The sequence below is a fragment of the Typopeltis vanoorti genome, chromosome 14, assembly GCF_054136105.1.
Source record: "Typopeltis vanoorti isolate ZY-2024b chromosome 14, IOZ_Tvanoo_1.0, whole genome shotgun sequence".
Classification (NCBI taxonomy): Eukaryota; Metazoa; Arthropoda; class Arachnida; order Uropygi; family Thelyphonidae; genus Typopeltis; species Typopeltis vanoorti.
This window is the reverse complement of record NC_143562.1, coordinates 8,032,686-8,048,246: the sequence shown is the minus strand read 5'-3', so window position 1 is coordinate 8,048,246 and position 15,561 is coordinate 8,032,686. Positions and strand designations below refer to the sequence as shown.

At 38.0% G+C, this 15,561-nt stretch overlaps 1 protein-coding gene across 5 annotated transcripts in view; it reads right to left on the bottom strand.

Annotated features, from left to right (window-relative positions):
* LOC150099160 (uncharacterized) overlaps positions 1-15,561 on the bottom strand; it is a 60,743-nt gene that overhangs the window by 25,695 nt on the left and 19,487 nt on the right. For 4 of the 5 annotated variants that reach the window (XR_016549360.1, XR_016549359.1, XM_090403844.1 and 1 more), the window contains exon 2: positions 5,792-6,013. The exons of the other annotated variant lie outside the window; for it this stretch is intronic. The gene's annotated coding sequence lies outside the window, so the exon portion shown is untranslated. The remainder of the gene's footprint in view (positions 1-5,791; positions 6,014-15,561) is intronic. 5 annotated transcript variants of the gene reach the window in all.

The window sequence follows — 15,561 nt, the reverse complement described above, 5'->3', positions numbered from 1 at the left end:
ACAAGAGGCCATCCCTGGAAGTTACGAAAGGAAACTGTGAGCAAGAGGGTAAGGAGTGGTTTCTTTGTGTGGAGGGTGGTTGAACAGTGGAATGCATTGCCTGATGGAGTGGTGGGAGTGAGAACGGTCAATGAGTTTAAGGAGTGGTATGATAGACTTTGTGTTTCTTAGGGGGGGACCTCCCCTCGATGATTCTTGACAGACTTTATGTTCTTAGGAAGGACCTCCCACGATGAGTCTTTTGACTCCATGGAGGCCTGAATAATAATAATAATAATAATAAAACTGTTTATAAGTTCTTCTAAATTTAAATTATAAGCTATGTATGTCAGCTAGCTATGTATAGTTGCTAGACCAACCAATCTTTCTTGGGTTATTGCTGTTCGCAAATAATTTTTAATCAGTTTAAGCTTGGAAAAACTTCTTTCCGCACTTGCCATGCTAACAATTCCTGTCAGAGTAGCGATGGTGCCTACTGGCGTTATGGCTGAACGAGCGCCCTTATTAAGCTGAGCCGTGAGGCAGGCTGCCTCTATGCTAAACCCCCTGTTGATGCTACTGCCCATAAGATTGACAAAATACTAAATGCTCCACAGAAATCCCCCCCCCCCCCGCTGTCTACCACAGAAGACTACAACAAAACTATCACCATCCCATATATTAAAGGCATATCTGAAAAGATATCTAGAGTGCTTGATAAACATCAACTACACACCATATTTAAACCATATGTGAAATTGCGACTCTCATCCATTCACCCACAGACAGAATCTCTCCTTTATCACATCCAAGAGTCTATGAATTGTCCTGTTCATGTGATCGAGCTTATTATGCACAGACAGGAAGAACTGTGGGCATTCGCTTCTGCAAACATAAAATATGCATCTGGCGTTATCGCTATGGCAAGTCAGGTCTAACAGACCATGCTTCAGATACTCCAGCATATAGGATCAATTGGGAAAAAACAAAACTGCTGCACAGAAGCTTTTATAAATCAGAGATGTTGTACCTGGAATCAACAGAAGTCCTGAAACATACATTAATACCTGCTTTCTCTCTCTGTGTTTTTTTTGTTTTTTTTTTTACTCAATGTAGATGGGCGTCTACGTTGAGTTAGGACTTCAGCCTTTGTGTTGTAGGTTACAATTCTTCAAACTAGTCCTATTGTTTATACCGTATAGTTATTATTATTATTATTTTGACACCTCCAGGGAGTCCAAAGACTCATCGAGGGAGAGTGTGCCGACAGCATCGAACGATTGGCCCCCTTCCAACTACTAACCGCGCTCAAAGTATAGTTGTCTAATGTGCTGTGACAAAATGTTTTTGTGCTCTGAAGATGCTGGATAGAATACCAGCGAAATATCAGCAATAAGTTAATAAATAGTTATTTTCTTATCAGTCTGTGTTCCCGTGTAAAGGGTTAAAATTAATCAACAAGTAGTAGAGAGGGTTAGATCTAATTAATGAAATAGAGTAGAATGCTATCCTGCGATGAGTTCTTGGACTCCCTGGAGGTGTCAAGTAATAATGACAATAATATGGTATGCCCATAGATACGAGACCCTTTGACACTTCTGCGCATGGAGAATCCATTTCGATAATAGGGTAATCAATCCGTATTGTGGAACGAGTGTTTATTATTACAGATAATTTCAGAAAATTATCTTCTCTTTTATTATCATTGTAGTTTTTAAAGTGGTTCTATTTTGCTTGTATAACAGTTGGAAAATTTTATGCATAAAGCACGTGATTTCGAGTGTTGGTGACCAGTTCGTACACCACCTTATTTCTTTCTCCCCTTCAACATGAATTGACTCTTCTTGGCAGTCTGACAACAACAGCTCTCTAAATTGTATATATACTATACTAACATAGAAAAAAAAAAGTTACACCAAAAACTTACAAAATGTTTTAAATGATATAATAACACTGAAAGAATTAAAGGATAACTTAAGTAAAATAAAAAATTATAAATTAGCAGGAGAAGATGGAATAAATGACTGTAATAAATCTGCTCGAAAAAATGCGATTATTATTTTTTTTAAAAAATAAAATATACACAAATGGACAAATACAAATAGAATAGATTAGAAGTATAGCAATACCTGTTTTTTAAAGGGGAGCGAATGAAACAAAACCTGCTAATTACAGAGGTATTAGCTTATTGAATACATGCTACAAAATATATAGTAGAATACTGAATGAAAATTTGAAAATATACAGTGAAAAAGTATTACTAGAATGACAAAATGGATTTAGAAAAGGACACTCTATAATGGATGCATCTTGTTGTTTAAGACTCCTTATAGAGAAAACAAGACAATTTAATTTACAAAAAAAACTCATATTTTGTTTATAGATTATTAAAAAACATTTGACAAAGTAAAAAGCTATACAATGTTTGATATGGTACAAAGAATAAAGAATAAAGAATAAACAAAGAATAACTAATATTTAAAAAAAAAAAAAAAATCAGCTAACACCTTTTTATTCCCGTATTGCGAGTAGGCAAGGCCATTTAGCACTATCTAACTTTTGGTGCCAGAGTGGGCAGTTCAATCTTCATTGGCAGCCAATCAGAGATAGCTGGCCCAGGGCTATCACTAATTAAGTGGCACGCAGTGAAAAGAGACAGCTCAACAAGTGCCGCCATCCCATGGTCCATAACCCTAACACAATATATTTAATGTCTGAAATAATGTAGGTTCTACCGTCGATTTTCTTGAGTTTACGGGAGAAAAAACCTGCTTGCCCGTGCCATGCAATATTGAATATATACAAAGATAATGAAATCAAAATAATGAAAAAATGTCTGAAACACAATCTATAAACCAAGGAGTAAGACATGGATACCCTCTGTCTCCAACACTTTTTAATATTTATGCTAATGATATATTATGGCAGTGGAACATTTTAAATAATCCAGGTATAGAAATTTCCTGGAATAACAAAATAAATACACTGTTATTTGCAGATGATCTGGTAATAATATCAGATAAGAATCAGATAATTTACAGAGAGCAATATTATTATTATCTTTAATATTATTACTATTATTATTCAGGCTCCATGGAGTCAAAAGATTCTTCTTGGGAGGTCCTTCCTAAGAAACACAAAGTCTATCAAGACTTATCAAGGGGAGGTCCCCCCCCCCAACAAACACAAAGTCTCTCACACCGCTCCTTAAACTCATTGACCGTTCTCGCTCTCACCACTCCATCAGGCAATGCATTCCATGGTTCAACCACCCTCCATGCAAAGAAACCACTCCTCACCCTCTTGAAAACAGTTTCTTTTCGTAACTTCCAAGGATGGCCTCTTGTCATCACTCCTTCCCTCTGATCAACCCTGTAACCACCTCTCAACAATTTAAAAGTCTCAATGATATCATCTCTCCTTCTATCCACCAAACTCTCCAGTCCACATTCCCTCAGTCGATCCTCATAATTAACATGGTACAGTACTAAAACCATCTTTGTTATCTGCCTTTGTACCCTTTCCACAGTTAATTTATCCCCTTCAAATCCTGGGAACCAAATCTGAGAACAATAGTCTAAGTGTGGTCTGATCAGAGACTTATACAACGGAATGATAACCCTTTTATCTCTGCAGGTCAGAGTCCTTCTCATTATTGCAGCAATCCTCTGTGTTACATTCACCACCATTTCAATATGTCCCTAAATTTCAAGTTTCTATCAATCATCAACCCCAGATCTCTTGTCTCCCCTACTTCCTCGAGTATAACTCCTCCCATAGAATAAGCGCTTACATTTTGCTGCATTAAATTGATTTGCCCATCTATCTGGCTTATTCAAATCTTCTTGCAGGGATACCACATCTGCACTATTACTAATAATCCTTCATAGCTTCGCATCATCCGCAAACAACTGAATATCCCCTTGCAATCCACTGGCAATGTCATTGATATAAAGGTTAAACAATATAGGTCCTAGTACTGAGACCTGTGGGACCCCACTTGTAACCCTCTGCCTTCTTGAAACTGTCCCACCATACACAACTCTCTGATACCTATTGGACACCCAATCCTGAATCCAGTTGACCAATCTGACATCCAGACCCATGTGCTGCAACTTAAATATCAGCTTATTATGTGGAACCCTGTCAAATGCTTTCGCTAAGTCTAAGAAAATGGCAGTATATGCCTTTCCCTCATCTAATGCTCTTGTAACTTTATTATAAAAGGCTAGCATATTGCTAAAACAAGAGCGCCCCTTCACAAATCCATGTTGACTCTCACGGATAACACCACCCTCATCTGCCCAATGCTGTATATCGTCCCTCACTACTTTCTCCAAGATCTTAACAACAACTGATGACAGGCCTATAACTGGTCTATAATTAGACACTTCCAGTCTGCTACCACCCTTATGCAATGGAACTATCTTACCTTCCTTCCATTCAATCTATAATATATAATTTAAAGATTATATTAGAGCAGTTTGGAATAAAAATATCCATAAATAAAACTAAAACAAAAAGGTTGGTCGATTGGTAGAGCCTCTGCTACTAATGGCTCGCAAAAAGTTAAGAAAGTTTGAGCGCGGTGAGTAGTTGGAAGTGAACAAGTTGTTCGATGCTGTTGGCACACTCTCCCTCGATGAGTCTTTGGACTCCATGGAGGTGTCTAATAATAAAAATAATAAACCGAGAACTCAACACTACGGACATAGGATATACCAGGGCATAGGGATGGTCGCCTTATCCTGAAAACGGTTTGAGGTCTGATGATTAATAAACCCTTGACACTGCAAGGTAAAAGAGGGAAAATGAAAGATGAAATGAGATAATATGATAGAACAGGAGAAAAAGACATAAACAGCACACTCAAAATCCAAATATTGTGCAAAAAACAAACACGCTTGAAAATATACAGTACTTGAACAGTGCCTACATTATTATACGACAGCGAAATGTGTGCAATAAACAAACAAGATAAACAAAGAATCAAAACAAGCGAAATGAAATTAATGAGAAGAACAGAAAAATACACATTATTAGACAAAAAAAAAAAAAGAACAAAGATATTTTACAAGAACTAAAAATAAAATTAATAAACGAAAAAAGTAAACAATTACAAACAAAATTGAATGGAATAAATTAAAGATATCAAGAAATTATATACTTGGTTTAATCCTTTATCCAAGTGTAAGCAAACAAGTTTGCACCTTAACTATTTTCAGGACTAGGGCAACTCATATATAGATGCTTATGACTTGACATCACTTGCCTTGGTATCCCATAATGCAAAGCACATATGCTTACTATGTATAATGCTATGGGCATGCATCATGGGAAGGGTCATCATGCAGCAAATAACTTGAGAAAATGACAGACAAATTACAAAGGATGGAAGGCAAACCATATAAAATGCCAATTTTCTAAGCAGTCCTCTGTGCTGAACCCTCTCCAATACTTTGGAAATGTAAAATACAGCAGCACAGCTTACCAAACCTTCCCATTGCTTGTGTCTTGAGGTGGGTGATATAGGTGAGAAGTTCTTACTGGTGTTCGCTGATCATTTGATAGTTCTCCAAGTGAAGTGAAGAAGAATAGACCGTTGATTAACTTCTCCATTATTTTAGAGTACCGAAATAAGTGCAATGAGTTGGTTGTCTATGCAGAAATTGGAAAGGAAAATGATGCTAGGAGGTCAGCTTTATGTTTAGGTGTTGATGCAATATAGTCATCTGGTTTAATACAGATATTTTACTTCTCTATAGAAATTCAGTATACAAGTTACTGAGTACATTCTTTTTAATATACTTACTTGTCTGAGTGGCATTTCTGCTTTCTTCTTCAAAGCTTCTGCAGAGCTTATCTTAGGAAGATAAGAGATGGCGGTCGTTTCGCAGTTTTGTTACAGTACCTGTCGCGACCAAGGTATAGATTTAACTGTTGATATGTATGTATGTACGTGAAAACTTATACACTGTATAAGTTTTCACCATATCACTCTTCCTTGAAGACTGAACTGCTCACTCAGTCCTCCCTATAAGGGAATAAAAGCTGTTAGGTATATATATATATATATATATATATATCAACTACCATCATATATATATATATATATATATATATATATATATATATATACATATGATGGTAGTTGTGTGTAGTAGAATAAGGTAGTATGGGAGGGAGTGCGATGTGTGTAACATGGGAAGTGCTCTCCTGCAGTGTCCTTGGAGATGTCTCAAATAAATAAAACACATGAATGTATTGTAATATCCTCATCTTGCAGTAAATGGGAAAAAAAAATTCTTAGCCCACCCATGGTATAAAATGTACTATAGGTTTATAACCACTCTTTGTGGATGGGAATCACACATAAACATGTCTTGGTTAAATTGTTATTATTCGTTTCAATACTGCAATGATGTGGAAAATGACATTTTCATCCAGAGTCTTAATTACATAATGGAAGCCCATTCTAAGTTCAATTCCAGTTAATGAACCGGACGAGGTTTACTTTTTATAGGCCTTTATTTAACAAGTTACCAAATTAGTCAAACTGGCAGGGAAGGTGTTTTTTCTCTAAGAATTTCAGATTTTTCATTGTGTAAAATCGACTGTAGAATTCATGCTTTTTCAGCCAATAATATCTGGAGTTATCATTATACACCCTCTATCCAAAAAGAAACCAAACTTTTGATAGAAAATAAAACACATGCCAATTATAATTATTCAAATCATTTATTTCAATCAATATACTCTCCCTCAGCTTTGATACATCATTTGGCATGGTCAATTAATTCTTTAAATGAGTTTTTATATCGGTTTTTGGAATACTGTTGAGGGTCATGGTTACTGCCACTTGTACATTTTCAACGGTGTCATATCGCTTTCAATTCATCAGCAAATGAAGTCGGGGGAAGAGAAAGAAGTCACATGGTGCTAAATCAGGTGAATGTGGCAAGTGAACCTACACACAAACTGGGTTTTTGCTCAAAAACTGTCTCACAATGTCCGAACAATGAGATGGTACATTATTGTGCAAAAGTGACCATCTGCCTGCATCACAATACTCATGCATACGCGACTAATTCTCTCTATCAATCGCTTCAAAACTTCAAGATAAAATTCGCCATTGACCGTTTCGCCAAGTGAATTCTTTGTGGATAATGCCCTTGGAATCGTAGAAACAAATCGATAGTCTTTTTTTTAATTTTCCAAGCGATTTTTTTTCGGATACCGCTCTTCTGGTGGTCTCCACTCAACTTGTGCTTTGTTTCAGGCTCATATTCAAAACACCACGTTTCATCACCAGTAACAATCAAGGAAGTTTGAGTCCTTACGAGCAGTTTTCATGAGGTCCTTGCAGTGTTCAATTAGATACATTTTTGTCATCGGTCAACTTGTGGGGAACAAATTGCAACTTCAATTTATGAAGGCCCAAACTGTCGGTCAAAATACTGTGCAGTTGATTTTGGAATCCCCAAATCATCTTCAATCAATCTCACAGACGATTTCAGGTTTTCTTTGATGAAATCATGCACATTTTGGATGTTAACTTCGCTCAGTCTAGTTTTTGAACGGCTCTGCTTTTCATCATCCTTAAGTATCTCACGACCATTTTGAAATTGCTTAAACCTCTCGAAAACTTCAGTACGGGATAAGCATTCATCACCATATGAACCATTTGGTGTTGAATTCATGTTTAGGTGTTGCTTTTTGAACCATTTGATTTGTTTCAATAAAACTTTTACCAAGTTTAGCAGAAAAGTCAATTGCGGTTGAGATTAGGGCTCTCTGTAGGCCACTTAAATTCTTCAAACTATTTCTGCACAGATCTTGCTTTGTGGGTGGGAAGATTCTTGTACTCCTGGTAGTTATGAGGAATCTTAATGATGTAGCTATAATGAAATTTGGCAATTCTCAGCCTACAGCTTTATGTCAATGATTTTGTGACATATTTGCCTAGAATGTCATTAGAGGCCACGGTATTAAGATTCTGTGTTTATGAAATTAGGGGGCCCAGTCCAAACTATGAAAAACATTCCAAGACCATGGTGGCTCCACAAAAGTTTACAGTTGGCACAACACATTCAGACAAAGTAAAATTTTGGAATCCACCAAGCCCACACTAGTCACTGGCCTGCTCGATGGAGAAGCTTGACGCTTCACTACTCCAGAGAACACACACACACACACTCCCTTCCTAGTAGTAGTACATATGGCAACCATGGCTCAGTATAAAACAGAGAATATGGTCAACAATCTTAATAAACAAACATTAACAGCGAAACAGGCCATGTTGAAACTCGATTATTTTTGATGTGGCCCTTTGAAACAACTCAGTTCAAGAAATGTTCTTTTTCCTGCAGCTGCCCTGACCAATATTAAGTAATGTTACTGTGAAGTGTAAACATTCAGGAGCAACCGCAGTACAATCACACCTTGGAAGATCACATAAGATCAGAGTGGGAGTACTGAGCGCTAAAGCACATGACAAAAAATTACCCATCTTTGAACACACTTCCTGCCAATTTCTGAAATGCCTCCTCAGATCACAACTGTTCATTGGGAGCTGAAGAACATGGGTGTTTTCTTGGATGCCCTGATGTTAAACTTGTGTAAAACAAGTTTAACATCAGAGTAAATGACATGCATCAGGTGGAATGATGTGAAGCCCACTGCCATTGGACTAACGAGCAGTGGAAATGCATTCTCTGGAGTAATGAATGATGTCTCACCATCTGGCAGTGTTACCGATGAGTCTAGATTTGACAGATGACAACTCCATCTGACTAAATGTGTGTACCAACTGTGAAGATGGCTGGAACAATAATAGTCTCAGGCTGTTCATCATAGTTTGTGCTGCGCTCTCCTCCAGTTCCAATGATGGGGAATCATAATCTCAATGAGGAATCTGTTTGTGTCAGTTGGTTTTTCATTACATTGGAATTTTTAGCTTGTCAATAGACTAGAAATTCTGATGTCCAGAAAGAAGTGAACCAGTAGTCTCTAATTACACCATAACCTTCATTTTTGGTTGTAATAATGATTTAAAATCTCCTGAACATAACTCCATTATGAAGAAAACATCAGTGCATCTCTTCCATTCATTATGAATAGGTGTTTATGGGTCTTTCACTAGAAACATGATATACCATTACCAAGCATGATTGTTTGACTTTTGTATGTGAAATAACCTGAAATTTTTATAATCATTTTGAAGTGGAATAACTAAATCTGGCTAGTTTTCTTCCAATTGTGTTATTATTCCAGTGTGGGATTGTTCGTGAAAAGAGGAGCCAAAGCTTTTCCCAGTTTCCTTTTTTTTTTTTTTTTTTTCAAATAACGTGTTCAGAATGATGAATGCAAACATTCATCATTCGGAACACATGAAAAGGTTGAGTCTGTCAAAACTCACAATGTAAATGATGTGTTAGACAACCTTATGTAGAATCTACACTTTTGCTAGCTGATCTCGGTGGAATGTTTTTCTCATATGTTGAGCAGACCAAAACACAGGAATGAGTGCACTTGGATAAAGGATTAAACCAAGTAACCAAATGGAAAAACTTTCAACAACTATCTCTAATCCAGAGTATTTTAATAACCTTGTGGCAAATCATATTGGAAAAATATGTCTTCTGCATTACTTCAACCTTGGTATCACCTCTAGGTCTGGCTCCCACTGATGAGGACTAAATAAAGGTCTAAAACGGGCTGGGTAGTAACCCTTCCCATAATGCATAGGATTATATATGTCTGCAAGGAGATGTGATTTCCATTATGGGATACTAAGGCAAGTGATATGAGGTCATACCACCTTTACCACAAGTTGCCCCAGTCCTGAAAATACTTCAGGCACAAACTTTGTTTGCGTATTGGAAAAATATGACTTTTTTTGTATCTTTAATTTATACTGCAGGAAGAGATTATTGCGAGTGTATTTCTCTAGTAAATTTCAATATCATCTTCAGCAGATTATTAGGATTACTTTTCAACTTTAAATTGAATTGATTCATAGATGTGATGTGCCTGATTATTACCCCCCCCCCCCCTCCAACAAGCATACCTGCACACACACAATCACTTTCATTGCCAAAATTATTCAAAATAATTCACATTTAAACTAGAGGGAAGTCATAAATCCAAAATACCAAATTTCACTATTACATTTGGAATAATTTCAAGTTTAGTTTTGATGACATCTTTTTAATGGCAAAAGGAAATTTAATCCACAATGCAACTGATGTAATAATGCTGCTGTTGCTATTAATTTGGAAGGTTTTGTTATTATTATTATTCGTGATACCTCCAAGGAGTCTGAAGACTCATTGTGGGAGGACACCTACTACAACTGTCTCTAGCACTACACTGAACCTCTACTACCAATCATCTCCATCTATCGCCCACCACCACCAGAACTAGTATTTTTTGTCTGTAAATTGCACGTGTTCTGAAGGGCCGATTTGTCTGTATGCGAGATGAAAAACCTAACAAGATTCCAAACCTAAAACAAACCACCCACAGCAAACCAGCAAGACCAATCTCCTCAATATAACAAGCTGCATAGGAGAGATGCTTGCAAAACTGCGACAAACTGACCCAACACAAGAGGCCAAGGACATCATTCTAAAACACAGATAGATTTTATTCTCTACAATCCTTAAAGGATAAAAGCAAAAGAAAACCACCAACTACAAGAATTTGCAGCAGAAACCCAAGTAGACATCATCTTAATAAATGAAACACCCCTGCATCCATCTGACAAGACAAGAATCAACAACTACACCATGTACCGTACAGACAGAACCTATGCAAGAGGAGGAGGAACTGTCATTTTTATTAAAAGAAGTATAAAACACAACGTAATCGCCAAACCTCAAACAGAACACATGGAAACAACAGGAATTGAAATGCTCACATGGAGAATACAAGCAGTATCATGGTATTAGCAGCCTACCACCCCTCAAATAAAAAACTCTTAGAATCAGATCTGGATGAAATACTAAATGCAGGTAAAGCAGTAATCATAACTGGAGATTTTAATGCCAAACATTCAGCCTGGAATAGCAGAAACTGAAATATCAATGGAAGAATACTCAACTCTTATACTTCTTCACGAAACATAGCAATAATATGACCCACAGAACCCACACACTATGGAGCAGCGGACATTCTGATGTACGCGATATAGCTATATTAAAAAACATAGTACACAGCAATCAAATACATGCAGTCAACGAATTAAGTTCTGATCACAACCCCATCATATTGCAACTAGGCACCACACAAGATTTAACGGAAAATACCTCCACCTTTATAAACTGGAAACAACTTCCCTCAGCCTCCCAGGAAATTCTTGGCCGAGTACCACTATAACATCCACTGAACACATAGAAGAAGCTGTAAAAACCTTTGAAAAGCAATTACTAACAGCAGTATCACAGGTAACACATACAACCAAATGCAAACCACCAAATAAACTCCCAGAGGATATAAAACGTCTTATCTGAGAGAAAAACAGGTTAAGAAGAAAATATCACAGAATACTGGATACTGCAGAATAAGCAAGCAGTTAACAGAGCTACAAACCAGATTCGGTAGCCCTAAAGTATCACCGTAACGAACTCTGGAATAACAAAATACACCAATTACACACAGAGGATCAGTCATTGTGGAGAATGATGAGAGCACTTCGTTCAAAACGTAACATGCTTCCCCCCAATCCAAGGAGAATATAGAGTCACCTACAGTGATGAGGAAAAGGCAGAAGAATTTGCAGACAACTTAGAAAGAAATGCAGCCCCAATTATACCAATGTAGATTTAACCTTCATAAGAAAAATCCACACACAAGTGCATAAAATAACTCAAAACGCTTCACTCCAATCCAACAACACATCAGTGTCAACAACAGAAATATATGACATCATAAGAAAACTAAACAAAAAAAGGCCCCGGGTACAGATGTATAAAGAACAAGGTGCTCAAGCTACTCCCACGTAAAGGGGGTTATGCATCTGGTAGCCATTACCAATGCCATCCTTTGGCTAAATTACTTCTCAGAGTGATGGAAGCTTGCAGATGTCTTCCTAATACCAAAACATGGGGAAAATGCACAATTCCCACAGAACTATTGGCCTATCAGCCTTCTATCATGTGTAGGCAAGATAGCCGAACGCACTATACTAACAGATTCAAGAGGCAAGAGATAGCAACCAAGTCATACAAGAAGGGCAATTCAGATTCAGAAAACAGCATTCTACAACTCTCCAAATTTATAGAATCATTGAATACATCACCCAAGGGTATGAATGGCACCAACATTCTGGCGCAGTCTTCCTGGACATAACACAAGCATTTGATAGAATTTGACACAATGGTCTGATTTTTAAATTACACCAAGTAGGAATCCCAATACCACTAGTTCAGCTTATCAAATCATATCTCAGCGACAGAAAATTTAAAATAAAACTGAATGGAATCAGATCCACAGAAAGGAGAGTCATGGCAGGAGTCCCACACGGCTCTCTGCTGTCTCTCCTACTCTTCTCCATATACATGGTGGATCTCCCCAAGTTGTCCCAATCCATCCCCGCCGTCTATGCCGATGACACAATTATCATAGCCAGATCCCTCCGTCCACATCTGGCCACAAACAAGCTACAGAGAGCATTCAACGAATTAGAGAATTGGTACACCAAATGGCGCATTACCATCAATCCAGGAAAAAGCTCCGCAGTACTTTTCACCAGACATAAAGCAGAACCAAACACAAGCATACAGACGTTTGGAAAAATCATCCATTGGCACAACTCTACCAAATATCTAGGAGTTCATCTTGATAAACGCCTAAATTTCAAGACACACATAAATGGTATCTCCACTAAAGCAAGTCAAACAATGGCACAGCTATATCCACATTTGAATAGGAAGAGCTTCCTAAATATAAATAACAAAATCCTCCTCTACAAAACAGTGATAAGACCACAACTAACTTACGCATCACCAACCTGAGGACACACATAGCTAAAAGCAATATCAACAGATTATAGACCATCCAGAACAAATGCCTAAGAATGGCATTTAATGTCCCTTGGTTCATGAGAAACCTCCAGTTACACCAAGAAGCCAACCTTCCAGATATCAAGACCTACATGATAGGCATTGGAGAAAAATTCTTCGCAATCACAGATAATCACCCAAATCAGCTAATTCAACAGGCAGCAGACTACAAACCCTCAGATCATTTCAAACACAAAAAACACAAATCCTCCATTACAAGAGAAAGCTAATACAGCCTACAATGCTCACAATGAGCGGGTAGTTTACACACAATAATCCTCTCATACACAAGCTAAAATCAGATGAAAGGATAAAGAGTCAAGGACTAGGTCCATCTCCCAAAGAAGTTCCAAGTTCCTTGATATCACAGAGAACAAAAAGATGGCAGATTTGAGTGGTGAATTGTATTACGACGATTAGGAATTGTGAGTGAATTTGATCAGTATTCGTATATTTCAGTTTTTCTTTTCGAGTTTGTGGGTGCACTGAATGATCAAGGTAATGTTATCTGATATGCAGTTCTGGTTACTTTAGGTAAGTACTTTATTCCAGAAAACTGTAATTCCAACGAGGACGATTCTAGGACAAAATATGCTTCTGTTATATACCGTCGTTAGAATTACCATTGGTGGCTTATATATATATTAGAAATAACAGTTAACTAACTATTGATCTGCCCCGATATGGAAAACATCAAGGAGCCGATCCGGATCCTTAATAAGGAACAGTCCCTAGAGGTACAGAAGGTCATAATGGACAAGCTTGAATCCGACTGGCAGTTTTATTAACACGTTTGCTGCCAACTATGAGTATACTCGTAGTTGGTAAACCAGCTAAACAATCCAGCTATGAGTATACTCATATGACGCTTACCAGCAACGAGATTACTGTGCTGACCTTGAAGAAGTGAAAATGCTTGGCTTGTGGAGCTAGCATCAAAACTATGTATTCTCATAGATAGTATATGCTCTGCACAAGCTAACTAAGAGTATACTCGTATGATGCTTACTGCTGGCAACGAGATTACCATACTGACCTTGAGAAGTGAAATTGCATGGCGTACGGGAACAGACTTTGCTGAAGTAGCATGGCAGCAAACGTGTTAAGCAATACATTCAAACTAATGACCATAATGGAGACGAGGAGGAGGTAACACAAGGAGAATTCTTAACTGTTCTGCCACCAAAATTCCCTTGTCAAATCGACTCACAAAGGGAGCATTCCAGGACATCTGGTGTTGGATGAAGACTCACCAAACCGGATGTCCTGAGGAACACAGAAAAGGTGCCCCTGTTATATTAAGGGACAAGGATAAATGAACGACTGTCTCATCAGCCCTTAGGGGACATAACATTTCATATTCCTGGGACAAAAACCAAGACGAAGGAGTAAAAATCCAGCCAGCCTCAGTAACTGACTACAGACAAATGACAAAGCTAATGGATAACAAGTCTTCCTTACCACAAATCTGCTTTACCCAGTGAAAAGAAGCTAAAGGTAGTACTTCATGGGGTAACTGTAGGTGTCACCTCTGAAGAAATCACTGTTGACCTTATGAGACAGGGCTTGACCCCAGTCAGATAAACGGCCTATGCCACTGGTGCCTGGTGCTGGTAGAGATTGAAAAGATGCAGAAGAGGAACATATATGAACTGACCACTATCTGTGGCCCCAGAATCTCCACTGAACCACTAAGGAAAAAGTCATCAGCTGGGCAGTGCCATAGGTGCCAAAGTTTTGGCCATGCCCAAAAAATATGCAAGGCCAATTTCAAGTGTTTAAAATGTGGTGAGGGCCATCAGACCATCATATGCACCCAACCAAGATCCACATCAGCTAAATGTGCCAACTGTGGTGGGCCTCACCCAGCAAACTACAAGGGGTGCATTGCACACCCAAAAAACCGTGGGTCAGCAAAAGCTGCCCTTCCAATACCTCGCAACGACACTCAAGGCAGCAGTATAGGCCGCCCTCCGGTCCAAACAATCTCCAGTTAGACTCAGGAAAGAACACAAGCTGCAGCAATGACCAAAACTTATGCCAAAGCCACACGAATTAAGGCTATTCCATCCCATGGAAAATAAGCTCTAACCTAACATCAGTATTAACTGCCTCACTAACTACCATGATACAAGAATTCAGCATGATAAATCCTTCACCATCTTCCACGAAAAGATACCTTCAAGGTATCCATTCAATTTTGACAGCTCTCAACAATGAGTAAAAGAAAATACAAGCCAAACTCTCTCATGATCACCGCATGGAACGCAAATGGACTGAACAACAAAATCCTGGAATTACAAGAGTTCACTCGCAAACACAATCCTGATATAATATTAATAAATGAAACACATCTCAGGCCAACTAATAACCCTAAATTAGAGAGCTACATCCTATACAAAACAGACAGACTCACCACCACTGGAGGAATTACAGCTGTATACATTAAAAACTACCTAAGCCACGATGTCCTAACCAACGAGCAAACCAAGAACCTAGAGATAACAGGCATTGAGGT